General features: G+C 37.3%; 2 pseudogenes; both read left to right on the top strand.

Moving 5' to 3' along the window:
• The window catches only part of LOC113055978 (calcium/calmodulin-dependent protein kinase type II subunit gamma-like), a 44,071-nt pseudogene extending 34,018 nt beyond the window's left edge, over nucleotides 1-10,053 (top strand).
• A 2,181-nt stretch (nucleotides 10,054-12,234) lies between these two features.
• The window catches only part of LOC113056482 (lethal(2) giant larvae protein homolog 2-like), an 8,736-nt pseudogene continuing 6,479 nt past the window's right edge, over nucleotides 12,235-14,491 (top strand).

Here is a 14,491-nt window from a genome sequence, read left to right as displayed (position 1 = left end):
GCTTATGAATAGCATTGATAGTGTTTCCTAGGTTACCGCTGTAAACAAAGCAGAGCTGCTTATGAACACTACTTAAATGTGCATTGTTCAGAGGCAAGATCTTTTCTAAAGTTCCCCACAGAGATACATTCATATAAACTACTATTCCAGTTAGGGGTGCACCGATATATATCGGCCGATGATTAATGCACATCTCGTCAGTAAAGCCAGTTATCTAATTTACCGCTAAATAGATAACCGGCTTTACTGACTAGATGCGCATTAGTCATCGGCCAATGTATATCGGTGCTTCCCTAATTCGAGTTGTATTGCGACTTGTTTGGCATCTCAACCGATCACATGATTGAATAGTTTTTACTACCGGCTCGCGGTTAATCGTTACATCCCTACATTTAATGTTATATAACTCATCTAAGTTACATCCGCTGTCTTTTACTTCTATGTAGTTCTACTGTCTGGCATCTTCCAAACCTTTTGAATCGTATCCCACACTGACCTCAACTTCACACTCCTATCCAGTTTCTTTCTCCTCCATTCTCCATGTCTCACTCCTTCCTCTTTTTTTGCCACTATCCCACCGCCTTTCCATCCAATGTGTTTTCTTATTCTCATTTCTGTTCCCCCTCTGGCGATGGCATCACCTTTATCCTGCTTCATCACCTGTATCGGTCTCTCTCTCCTTCACTTTCCCTTCTGTCTTCTCTCCTCAAGTGGACAGCTTGTCATGTTTTCTGCTTGGGCTGCACATAAGTGCTAAACAATAGAGCCAATGAAGGAGGAGAGATGGAAAGAGAGAGAGACAGTCTGAAAGGTTAAAGAGGAGAGAGGACTGAGTGCTCATCGCTACTGGCACAGTTGGCACACACTAATGGATATCTCTCTTTCACTCAGCTAGTCATGTGTTTGTTTGTAATTTACTATAGTTTGTAAAATGTTCTCTGTCAGCAATACATTGTATTAAAAATACTAATCATCATATTAAATAGTCATTATTTTTGCAGTTATTAAACACTTCAAATTGACTATTATTATTAAATTACAAATATTTTAAGGAAGGTGATGTGTGTAATGATAATGCTCATAATTATAAAAAGAAAAATATGGTCGATATAGAAGATATAGGAGTAAATAAAAAATAGAGGCGAAATGTGTAATTTCAAAACTTGTGAAAAATCACCAAATGAACTTCACCTTAAATATACCCAATTTTATTATAGCCGAACCTATTTCTGTTCTCTTAAATCTTAGTGCCTTCCGGTTCTGCCAGTTCATACATTTGTTTCTCGCTAAATATTAATATACCTTACTCTACAGATATTAAGTGCAGATGCCAATTTCCATTGTTTGACCTCTCTCTGAATGTTTAGGACTTTATTAAACTGGAGCTTCTGTAATTAATGGCATGATCGTGGCTCGTGTTTGTAGTACCAGTGTCAACATGCTAGGGCCTTGCTTGTCAAACAATCACTCTGAGGGCTATTGACTCGCTGCATTACTCTAATAATGTAGAAGTAATTTATCTAATATATGTATTTTCCAGCATCAGATTTCCCCCAGTCCCTTTGTTATTTATCCTCCGTCTCTTTCCTTCCCTACTTCAACTAGTTGCTATGTTGCTCTTTCTCTCAGCGCTCTCATAAGGCCTCTGCTATTCTGGGCAGTGTTTACTCAACTCTCTCTCCTTATTTCTCTCTCTCTCTCACTCTCTCTTTCTCCATCCAACCCCCAACCCAATACACTCGGTGTGTGTCACTGTCTACGTGACATGCGGCTTGTGTACATAAGTGAGCTTGTCATCCATCCTCTCTCTCTCTCTTTTCGATGGATCCTCTTTGTGTTATTTAATTTCGCCATGTGCTCATTATGGTTAACTTAAGCCTGAAAACGTGCTTCGTAACTGTAAGCATCACTATAATAGCATGTAATTGGACGTATGCCGTATGTTCTCCTCAGATGTCATGAATACTGTGTGATGGAGTGAAGAATGCTCAAGATGTCCCTCTCATTATAATAATGTGCTTTCATAATGCATCTCTGTGTAGATGTTGTTTAATGCTGATTCTCCTGTTATCTTTTCAACCCCAGTTCGGCTCCATGAAAGCATCTCAGAAGAAGGTTTCCATTACCTGGTCTTTGACCTGTGAGTATGACCGAAACACACTCACACACACAAACACACACCTGTGCTGTGTGACTCAGCAGTATATAACTGTAACTTGAAACATAATTCTATAGGTTCAGTTTCAAATCGAGTGAACTACCTCACTACCTATACAGGAAACTGCCTTTTAAGACACCATTGTAACTGAAATGAAATCTACTAATTAAACAAATTTAAAACATTCTACATTCGGCAGTAACACAACACTGCATTTTTCAGTATTGAAGGATTTGTTTTTTCTTAAAGAATTCCGCAAAAAGAAGGCATCTTTGTTTGTGGTAATTGAAATTAAGCTCAAATAAAATACAGTATATAGAAATGCTGTTTTGCAACTAATTAAAAAAAGTTATAAGTACTACAATTACTAAACCTAAATAATAAAGTTAATCATGTTAAAAATAACATGTTAATCAGTTATTTTACACATGATAAAACCGTGCACTTAATTTGCTTGGAAAATACTTGCAAATACGGCAGCCATAAACTTTTTTTTTTTTTTTTTTTTTTTACAGTAGCCCAGCCTAATAATAATTTGTCTATTAACAGTATTGCTCTTAACAGAACTGTGTTTTGTCACTAGTGCAGTGGACGTTATCGGAGCATATAAGCCCCGCCCACATGAGGCACGCCGCTTCCTTGTCACGCTGTTCTGTAGTTTATTCAAAGTTTATTAATTCTGAACGTGTTTGAATTAATATTAAACCATATTCCACCAAAATACATCACTGCACTCCCTTGGGTCCGCAGCAACCACACGTGAAGTCGATTGGATGAATGCTTCTCGACATAATAAAATGAAAACAGATAGACAGACACACAGAAATGCCGGCCATTATTAGAGAGAGAAATGTTTAGCCCTCCTCTCGGAGGCTTTGAATATTTGGTGTTGATTACTACCGAAGCTCAAAAAATGGTATTCGGAGCAGCCTTAGTAATATATATATATATACAAAAATAAAGTGACAAAAGCAATTTACAAAGAATTACTAAATACTGAAAATAAAAAATAACGGCTAACCATTAAAATGATTAATAAAAACTAGAATTGTATATAAATAATAATTATAATGACATATTTTGAAATGGAGCTAGTTTCTGTATTCAGGAGAGTTTATAATTCTCAATTGCTGTAGGGTACTTCCCTTTTTTTGAATGAGGATGGACAAGTTATCAAATCCAAGACATTTTGTTCCAGTGAATTATGCTAGAGGCCCCATTCCTGCAGGCAGATAAATGCAGCTGAAATATACTTGACAAAAACACCTTGTACGCACTTTCCCAGGTGTCAAAAATATATCCTTCAAATTTTATGGGATCTGCCAGCAGAATTGATGGGTAGACATTTCTTGGTGGCCCTATAAATGCGATTTAGTGCTGTCAAGATGGTTGTTTCTGTGATTGTGGCCTGGGATCACCAGTCCAGTTTACTTAGATTTTTCCTGGCATCACTGTGGAGCTCAATTTATGTGGAACAAAGGCTATGTTACTAATGTTCCTTTTATGTGTCTCATGCTCACCTCAGTGCCAACTGCTCTCCATCCTCATATATTGAGCAATATTACTACTATACTATAATATTACTAATATTAATATTACTACTATTTAAAATAACAATATTTACATATGTGTATATATATATTTATATATTTACGCTAAAATAGAATTTTATCATAATTTATTACATTAAATGAAAAATGTATTATTATTGGTATTATTATTATTAAATATATTGTACATTAATTGCAATTATTATTATTACTGCCATTTTTGTGTTTTTAGTGAGATATATATTTTAGTGAAATGTACCAGTTTTGGCTAAAATGCCACCGATTACAACAGTTAAACTCTGGTAACTTTGTAATTTTACTGTAATTTTACTGTGGTAAAATTATAACTGCATCCCTGAATCCGATAATATACACAGAATATCCATATCAGACCATACATGTTTTACTGCAGCATCACATTCATTTGCGATCATGTTTATATAGGTCATATATAAATGACCTATATAAACATGTTCAGTTCTGCCTCTTGCTGCTGACCAAATTATCCCAAACCCCAGCACGCACCACTCTCTCATCCCTTGTTTCGCTGTTTTATTTTTTCTTTCTCTCTTTCCGCAGTGTGACTGGGGGGGAGCTGTTTGAGGACATCGTCGCCAGAGAGTATTACAGTGAAGCTGACGCAAGGTGGGCTCTCCAATTTACTGTTGCTGTGGTTACTGTGCTGCAGCCTGCAGTGAGCAGGTCACGCATACACACACACACACACACACTTACATCTGATTCAAAAGCACAGAAAGAGGATGATCCCTTTTGTGCAGAAAAAACTGAGATCCTTTAAAGATGGTGGAGCTGCAGAACTGGCAATCAACAGGTGCCAAAGAAAAAAACGCATCCATTTGGCCTCCGTTGGCCCCTCCTGTGCATCACTTCTGCAGCACAAACAGCACTGGCACTAAGCGGCAAACATTAAGATTCTTTCTAAACCGGTTTCTCATAATGGAAACTCCAGTAAGCACAGAAATAGCACAATTTGAACAGTGTCTTCAGGAACCAGCAGTGAGTGTGTTAGTCTCTAAGGGACTCTTGACTCCAAGTTAAAGCCCCAGGCATCCAACACAAACACCCTCCAGCAGTTAGCTGTGTTTTAATGCGTTAATAAGAGTTGCATGATGCCAATTTAGCTTCTAAGCTTTGATTACATTACATAGGTAAAGACAGATAAAAAGAGGGTGAGTGGGGAAAAAAACGAGTAGTTTTGTAAAGAAATCAGCTGTCTTATTTGTGTGTGTGCATATACTTGAGTGAGACAGAGACAGGTCTTTTGTGTCCAGTTGGATTTGTGCTGTCCTGAAAATGGAATGCTGGGCTTAAAATGTAACCAAATTTGGGCAAATAGCTTCTGTTTTCTTTTGTAATATTAATATACTCAGCCTTTTCCAGCCTACTTTCTTATCTCGTGTACTCATTTTTTGTTCCTTGTGACATGTCCTAACAAGGCATGGTAAAGTGACTTGTCACCTAGTTAGGACAACATATTCGCACTTTCATCAAGTTATAAAATAACGTAATATAATATCACTCAATTTAAATGATTATTTTAAAAAAGTTGTGTTGTCATGTTATGGCAAAACAAATGGATAGCTTAGTAATATAATGATTTAAATAGCAGTCTGCACTTGCCAAGTTTATAAAATAAAGTAAAATAATGTAATATCATTACTATGTTAAAATGATTCATACATCATATTGTTTTAAGTAATATTATAGCAAAAGAGGTGGTTTGCTTACTAATATAATTTAAATGGCAATTAAAATACACAGTACGAGTTCGCAATTGGCAAGTTAATAAAATGCAATATAATATAGAAATACTTATTTAAAAATATTATACTAAATACTATACTATGCTATGCTATACTATACTACTAAGCTATCCAACTGTTTTGCTAAAGCCCATGTATTAAGGTCTATTGAATGCAATTATGTCCTAACCATCATCTGTGCCATTTCCTCAGAACAAATTCAATAAGGATCTAAAGACAGTCATGGAGAATTTCACATTAATTCTAAGTATCTATAAGGCAGCATGACACCACAGCAACACACACACACAAACACATTGTGGTTCATCTGTCCTGGTTAGGCCTCTCTAACATTCTGTTATAGGATTACAGTTTTAAGAGGGATGAGATAACGCGTGTGTCCGTGCGTGCGTGTGTGTATGCATGCATGCATGTGTGTGTGTGTGTGCCTGTCAGAGAGTGAGGTGCTTTTCCAAGAGTAATGCCCACCCCAGCTATCCCACAATCCCCTGCTCAGCTTACCTTGTGCTTCAGTCATTACACTTGACCCCAGCTCAGTGTTAAAGTAGCAAAAGTACATTAATATCAATTATCCAGTCATGGTGTTTAATTTAATTGCTTAATTGAATTGTCCAGCCACTTTACTCTGATCAATTTATTTTGGTTGAGCATTTATTATAATTAATGCATTTCAATTATAGACTTTATTTCTTTACATAATTACTGTATAATATAAGACTGTATAACAGTTTTTTGGTAATGTGGTTTAATATGATTTATTTTGTGGAAGCATTTATGGTATGGCAATTTTATGAATGGTTATTTTAACATCACAGCATGATATATGATATCAACTGCAGAATACTCTTCAAATGTAGTGTATTTTTAAAGGCATTGTTCACCCAAAAATGAAAATGTTGTTCTCTACCCATATATTTTTTTTTCTCTTTGGGACAAAAAAGGAGAAATTTTGAAGAATCTTTGAGCTTTTTCTTACACTGAAAGAAGCATTAAACGGGCTGTCAAGTGTTTAAAAAGACAACATGCACACAAACACTATAAAATTGCTCCATGTGTAAAACTACACTTTTCAGAGATGGCAAAATTAAGAAAAAGAATGTCAATATGATGGAACCGATTTTGGTATACAGTAAAAATAAAAGGTTAAAATCGATATTTAGCCTTATCTCACCCCCTCACATATCCTTATGATCTTTCTCTGCCACTGATTGATTTATTATTCTGTTTTTCAGCCAGTGCATCAATCAGATCCTGGAGAGTGTCAATCACATTCACCAGCATGACATCGTGCACAGAGACCTTAAGGTGAGCGAGAGCCTGTCGCCATGACAACCACACACACACACAGCAACCGGCCTGTCTCTGAGCGTTTCCGAGTCGATGCTCTGCTCTGCTCAAACACACAGATTTACGTGCACAGAAATATTTATGCCCCTCAGTTTGATTACAGTTCTTTAATACTGCATTCTGTGTGGTTCTGGTACTAGTTATTTACTGTCGATATGCCCAGATACTTCTTACAAAGACTTTTTGGACATTCTGTGTCAAATCAACCAAATTTCAGAAACGTCCCCATCTCAGATTGATCATTTTGTTAATATCTTCAGACATTTCTCTTACGTGTTGTCTCGACAGTGACAGTATGTTTTTGATAGCATATAGAGACACAGTTTTATCGTGTCCTCCTATTGTGCATTAGTCACATCCCTCCCTCATGTGTATGTGAGCCCAATGCCGAGCAGCAGAGATGTGCTCAGCCCGGTTGCCATAGTGAAGAACGTGATACGACAACTGTTGCTGGTATTGCCTGAGAGACTGAGGGATGTGGGAGGGATCGCCACGAGTCCCACCATTCCTCATTTATAGTCTGTGCATTTAATGAGGGAGAGCGAGAGATTCACACCTATGGGCATAAATGTCCCAGCCTCCTTATAACGGATGCATTTCAATTCTGAGCTTGAATGTAGGACTCGAGGATGAACTCTGTGCATTGAGAGGATATATGTGCAGCGGCTAATAAATCAAGCCTATTGAGTTGTGTATTCAAGAAGGGAGGGGAAATCGAATATTCCAGCATATATTTTAGTGTGAAACGTCCTCCATTGTGCCTAATATATCTTTCTGGGCCTCTTCACATAGTTGTCTAGTTGAAGCTCTTGGATATTTATGTATGTCTGTGTTTGATTTCAAATATGGAGCACTGACAAAACCACAGGAAATCCACCCTGATATTTGCTGAGTGTAAATGTGGTAGTAAAGCAAACACAATTTAGCTGTGCTTAACCTTTAAGCTATATATAAACTCATTTACATGTGAAGAGATCTTTAACCCCCAAAATCTGTCATATTGTACTGAACAGGTTTGGCTAGTGTTCGTCTGCTCCTCTGCTAGTGATGCACTTCTCTTTAATGGCTGGTCACACTGACAGTGTTGCAGGTTGCAAGTGGCTGTATTGCTGGTCTTGTGGGTGTTACTTCTGCTTGATATCTTCATGTTACTGGTGAACTTTCCAAATTTAACTCGGATTCAAAAAATAAAGAAAGAAAATTAATCTAATTTTTAAGATAATATTTGTATCATTATATTTAATATAATTATTTAAACACATTTTTTGTAATTCTTATTATCATATTATCATTACTGTATTTTTTTAAAAAAGAACATGCACACTACCATTTTAAAGTTTTGGGTTGGGTTCAGTATATGTGTGTGTGTGTGTGTGTGTGTGTGTATGTATATATATATATATATATATATATATATATACACACATATATATACACACACACATATATATATGTTTGTGTGTGTGTGTGTGTGTGTAAAAGAAGAAATTAATACTTTTATTAAGCAAGTATGTATTCAATTAATTTAAAGATATTTATAATTGTATTTTAAACAGTTTAATAAGAAATTTTTTTTATCATGGTTTATTTAAAATTAAGCAACATGTTTTCAACATTTATAATTGTAACAAATGTTTTCTTGAGCTGCAAATCAGCATATTTCTGTGATTTCTGAAGGATCATGTGACATTGCAAACTGGAAAAAATGATGAGAAAGTAATGAGAATCTTTTTTGAAAGTGTTAGGAATTCTAAGATCACATAGCTGCACACTGGGCACTCTCTAATCTGATCTTTGTAACCTCGCTTTGCTGACTGTTTGAAATGTTTGTGAGGCTTCCTGTGCTTTCCTCCTCAGCCCGAGAACTTGCTGTTGGCCAGTAAGATGAAAGGAGCGGCAGTAAAGCTGGCTGATTTTGGGCTGGCCATCGAGGTGCAGGGAGATCAGCAGGCCTGGTTTGGTAAAGAACTTTCACTTCAGCTCTGTAATTCTACATCTCACACAAACTTAAACTTGTGAGGAACTCAACAACTGTTGTTTATTTAGCTACACCTACCCAAACCTTTTCCCGACGACTCACCTTTAGAGATATGTTTATTCATATGTTTATTTATTTTTACTACTGTTGTTTTAGGTTTGACGGGATTTCCTGAATTAATGAGGATTTCCCCCACAAATCTGTGCTGATTCAGTCTTGTAATGTTTTTTCGGTTTATCTTAAAAGGATTTTGCAACATTACCTCCAGTCTGAAATGGGTTGGATTGGCCGTACAGGCTTATTTTCAGGCCGTGCTAAATGCTAATCTTAGCCCATTTCATGTTTGGCTCTCATACATCATTCCTGTCGGTGTGCGAAAGACCCTTTAGCAATGAAAATGCCCCTATATAGCTGCCTCTCCTGGATAAAACCATCAGGCAGGATTCTCTCGGGGCCTGTGGCCCCCTACTGGCGGCTGGTTGTTTCTGCTGGTGTGAATATTAATTGGCTGTTACATTGCCTACAGGCGCCTGCAGTTTTGAATCCACTTTATCTTATCCTCAGAGTGCAGAATGGTCACTTTCCAACCGGTTTTTGTCACAGGTTTTGCTGGCACACCTGGCTACCTGTCTCCAGAGGTATTGAGGAAGGATCCCTACGGCAAACCTGTGGACATATGGGCCTGTGGTGAGTTTTTAACTGGGTCCTTAATCATTAGACCCCTTGCATATTCACTTTGCTTCCTATATTAACAGGCTGCAGTATCCACACTGCACAAGTTTTGGCACCAAGCCTGTTTTTAATACATGGTTTTTTTAAGGAAATAATGAGTTAACTACTTAAGTTACACATTAAGTAACAAGGCAGTGATTAGGTAAAGTAAAACAATTAGGACTTAAATACGTGTTTCCTCATCAAGCATCATACTTTATTGTACTAATACTTTAATGATCTGTTGTTACACACACAAACACACACAACATATCTATATATATATACTGTATATATGTGCAATCAACTTGGAGATGCAGTAAATTAATAAACGCTGTCAGTCAATCCGAATCGAATATTCTTTCCGTCAGCCAATCAAAGTACTTTTCTCTTTCTGTCTTTCTTTTACAGGTGTAATCTTGTACATTCTATTAGTGGGCTATCCTCCATTTTTGGGATGAAGATCAACACAAGTTATACCAGCAGATCAAGCTGGAGCTTATGATGTAAGTACATCTGTCGGTCGATGAAGCCCCTCTCTCTAACGGTCTCTATCCTGCTGCTCTAAAACCTCCTTCATCTGATTGGTCTTTGAATGCATCATCAAGTCTTTCAACTGAGACATTCACTAGGAGTGGAAACCTCTTTTGCCACATTTCTGTCAAACTTTCATACATTTTTGACGTGATGTTGTAACTTAAATCATATTTTTGGGTGTTTCTAATTTGTCCTGTCTATGTGGACTCATCAAGCCATTTAATAAATCAGTCTAGTGAGGCTTAGTTAATTTTAGACCACACATCCACAAGCCTCTACATCCTTTCAGAAAATCACTGGAATTTCACAGCAGGTTACCATTAACATTTCCCGTGAATGTCTGTGAAAATCACTTTGAAATAAATTCAAGGCAGTACTGTTAAAAAAAAAAATGTTTAAACTGATGGCAATAATAGGCCCAAGAGGGGTTGAAGACACCAAAACAAAATAATTAAATAAAACAAAGTAAAATAAACTAAAAAGTAAAGTAAAATAAAATAATCAAATGCTGGAACAATTAATGAATGAGCTGGAATTTATATTTTATTTTATAAAATACTTTTTCATAGTTTTTAAAAAAAAATTATTTCTGAGTCAGTCAACCTTTAAAGAATGATCCTTTTTCCCTATTAATTTTTATTTAAATAAAATATAATAAATAAATAAACTTCCATCTTATTGCTTAATTGTTAATGAATTTTTGAAATACAGCAGATGTCACAAACACACACTGTGGTCTGAATGCCTGTTTAATTTCTGATCTGGATGTTACTAAGAGCTATTGGTGCTGTTATTGATTATGTCATGCCCTCCCTGACGCATTGCAGAGAGATGAGCTTTGCTTCGAAACAGCTGCCTCTTGTCCCGGAAGTGTATGTGCTTGTTTGCTAGCGTCTGTGTGTGTGCATTTTTGAATTGTCCATCTGTTGCATCACAGTCTCATACCCTCAGACGTAATGTGGCATGACACGGAGTGAGTGACTACCCTGGAGAGATGCTCACCCCATTAAATTTTATGTGTCAAATAAAAGGTCAGAGATGATGTAACTGTGACCTTCTTGTAAAAATGGATTGAATGCATGTTACACTGTTAGATGGTTTGGTGGTCACAGTGTTGGGCAGGCCAGGTCAGTTTACCTCAGGGATGGACAGTATGACAAAAATTCAACCACAACATCTTGGTCTGTTTTAGGTCAGTGATCCCTCAGTGGATGTAGTGACATAATTGAGGACTAAAAATAGATATGATGCAAAGCCATTGAAATCAAGACTGATGCTCAGAGGCATATAGTTGTACATTTATATTTTCTTTGTACTTAATATGCTTTAATTTGGGATGGAAACTCTTAACTGAACAAGGAACTGTTAAGACCCCTGGTTTAGACAGTAATATTAAATGTGGTAGTGCTGGTAAAGAGCTAAGATAAAGATTTTCAAAGGGGTTTAATTTAATGTTATTATTTTCTCTTAGTAGGCTATTTGGAAATTAGTGGACAAAAAGTGATACGATGAATCATGATGAATAAACGTGCAAAAAAGTTATACACAATACTGTTCAAAAGTGTGGGGTCAGTACAATTTAGAAGTCTCTAATGTTATGAAATACTGTTACATTTGAAAATAGCTGCTATCAGTATATTTAAAATTTGGATTTATTCCCACGAAGCAAAGCTAAATTGTTATGTGAATATAAGCTCCTTATCCGTTACCAGCTTCTGTCACTGCATCTTCTAGCCATGTGTTCACGTTTGGATGCGCCATCTGCAATCTTGAATGGCCATCTTTGCTGAAGCAACGCACAGCGGTGCAAAAATGCCCCAGCCATGCAATGTATTAACAGTGCCCTGAGCCAAAAGCGCAGCTGAATCCGTGTGTGTAAGGACTTGCAAGCACCTGCAGAGTTTCTAAGTACAATCCACACACTCGTTTTAGCTGATGCAACACAGCTTGATGCGCAAAACAAATTATACTTCCTGGACCCGGCCCAAGGTTTTCTTGGAACAGACAAAGGATTTGTAATGGTCACATTAAGATCTCCTGGTACGAAAAGAAGGTGTGACACACATTCAACATGGATACAGACACGGCTTTTTATTGGCTAATTACAACTGCAATTTCCTGTAGTTATGTGCTGCAATGAAGGCATGAGGTGTGAAATGCGCAAGCAACATGTTTCAAGCACCAGCCGTGCCGAATAGGCCTACATTAGGACTGATTGCTGTGAACTCATTGGATCCTGTACGCTGCCTTGTGATACATTTAATTTCATTAGGCACCAGTGCAGATCGCTCTGTATGTGTGTCAGTACATCTTGTGGTATGAAAGCTCTTTAAGCATTTAGATTTCATATCTGAATGCTCGCTCATGATGCTTGCCCCCCACAGTTTCCTTCTCCGGAGTGGGACACGGTCACCCCCGAGGCCAAGAACCTCAATCAATCAAATGCTGACCATCAACCCAGCAAAGAGAATCACCGCAGAGCAGGCCCTCAAGCACCCATGGGTCCTGTGTAAGTTATCTCTGCTGAAGACTACCGCAAGCTCCAAGCAAGAAAAGATCTATTGGGGATCTGAGCTCTTTAAGAGTTTAATATGAAATGTCGTTTTCACATTCAACACATTTTGTGCTCTCAGAATCGGTTAATGTGTTCGTTTTGCTGCTTGACTCCTGGGGTTGCCAGATTTCAGGGGTTTAAATCCCCCCAATCATGGTGAAATGTAGAATGAAGTTTCTCAAATGAGAACACTTGTTTATCTCGATTATCATTCCTGCGCAAAATAATCATGATTATCAGTTTAAACTATTATTATTAACAAACTTAAGTGTGGTCCATACAACTTATGCTCTGTTTTCTGATTGTTAGAGAGTAGCAGTGTCTGATTAATGAGTGAATCATACTTTTGAGTCAGATCTTTTGAATCCACGCGTTGAATATTTATTCATGAATGACTTGATCTTGTAATGCTAATATGAATATTTGGTTTCAGCAAACGGTCCACAGTGGCCATCCATGAATGCATCGCCAAGAGACCGTGGAGTGCTTGCGCAAGTTCAACGCCGCAAAAACTCAAGGTATGTGATGGGTTTGAAGAGCCCTTAGACTAACTCCAGTTTTCCTCCTTGGGGTAATTATCGCTGAAAGTCCTGTTGCCAATGGAATAAACACTCTATTTTCTGTCTTTGTTCAGGGAGCCATTCTCACGACTATGTTGTTTCTAGAAACTTCTCAGGTGAGTTTCCTCAATCTCCAGGGATAGGTAGGGAAGTGCAAAGTCAAGGATGAACTTTGCCCACCTCTTGAAGTTTTTGCACCAGTTCCCACGTTAAAAAAGATGTCGAACGGCTGGCCTTTAGTAATTAAATGGAGGGAAAATTCACTTGGGATCTAGAGCTTTGGATTACAGGAGTATAAAGTTTTGGATTTTTTCTGCTTCAAATCTCGGTTTCCTTTTCTCTGAGGCTCGAGGATAACAGTAAAGGAATACCAATAACTTCCTTTTCAGTTTAATATCAGTTTACTTCCTGAACAGAAGATGTTTATTGTTTGTGCAGGTGACTCTTATGTCTTTGATATAGCAGGATTGAGAGCTTTAGTTTCTCGTTATTTTTCTAGACCTTGATTCCTTGTAATAAACAAAGGTAATTTGTTCAGTAGAGGGTTTGAAAACCGTTCCATAGCTTCTCCCAACTCAACACCTCTCTGTCCACTAGTGGGCCGCAGCATACCAGCCCTGCTGCTCCCACCACAAGCACTGCCGCGCTTGCACAGGAAGGTATGTGAGAGTGCATCTCCTCACCTCGCCACCAGGGGGACCAGCGAGTCCCCTCCTCAATATCTCCAAACCCCCACCCTCCCCCTGCTCTCCCAAATCAGCATGCAGCCAATGAGAAGCCTGCCTCTCTTGCCATCACTTGCATAAATGATTTCTACTCTCATGAACCACTTCTGCTGTTATAGTCTTAGAGATTTCCCATGTTTTAAAGGATAGTGGCCTGCTGAATTTCCATTTCCCACATACATGTCATGCATTTGAGCGCTGTGTAATACTTTATGGAATAGCATTTTTTTTTTGGCCATGTTTTTACTACTGCTTTGCTTTTACATGACCATGTAACTTTAACATTAATCTAGCTAGCTTTAACCCTAAAAGTTTTAAGAAGCATTAGTGCAGGTTCAGTTGTCTAATATGGGTCTTATTAATTAAATGATTATAAAATGCTATAGAACAGTTATGCTTCATTTTTAAAAATGTCATATATTTTTTTAAATATTTATATATTATTTTATATTATATTATTATTATTATTATTTTTAATCATCTCAACTCACACTGATCTGACTACAATTAATACATTTAAATAATGTAATCAATGTAAATTATACTAAATGTTAAATTAAATTAACAGTTCAGTTTGGTGGCCAAAT

The sequence above is a fragment of the Carassius auratus genome, chromosome 37 (assembly GCF_003368295.1).
Source record: "Carassius auratus strain Wakin chromosome 37, ASM336829v1, whole genome shotgun sequence".
Lineage (NCBI taxonomy): Eukaryota > Metazoa > Chordata > Actinopteri > Cypriniformes > Cyprinidae > Carassius > Carassius auratus.
This window is presented reverse-complemented; position numbering and strand designations above follow the sequence as displayed.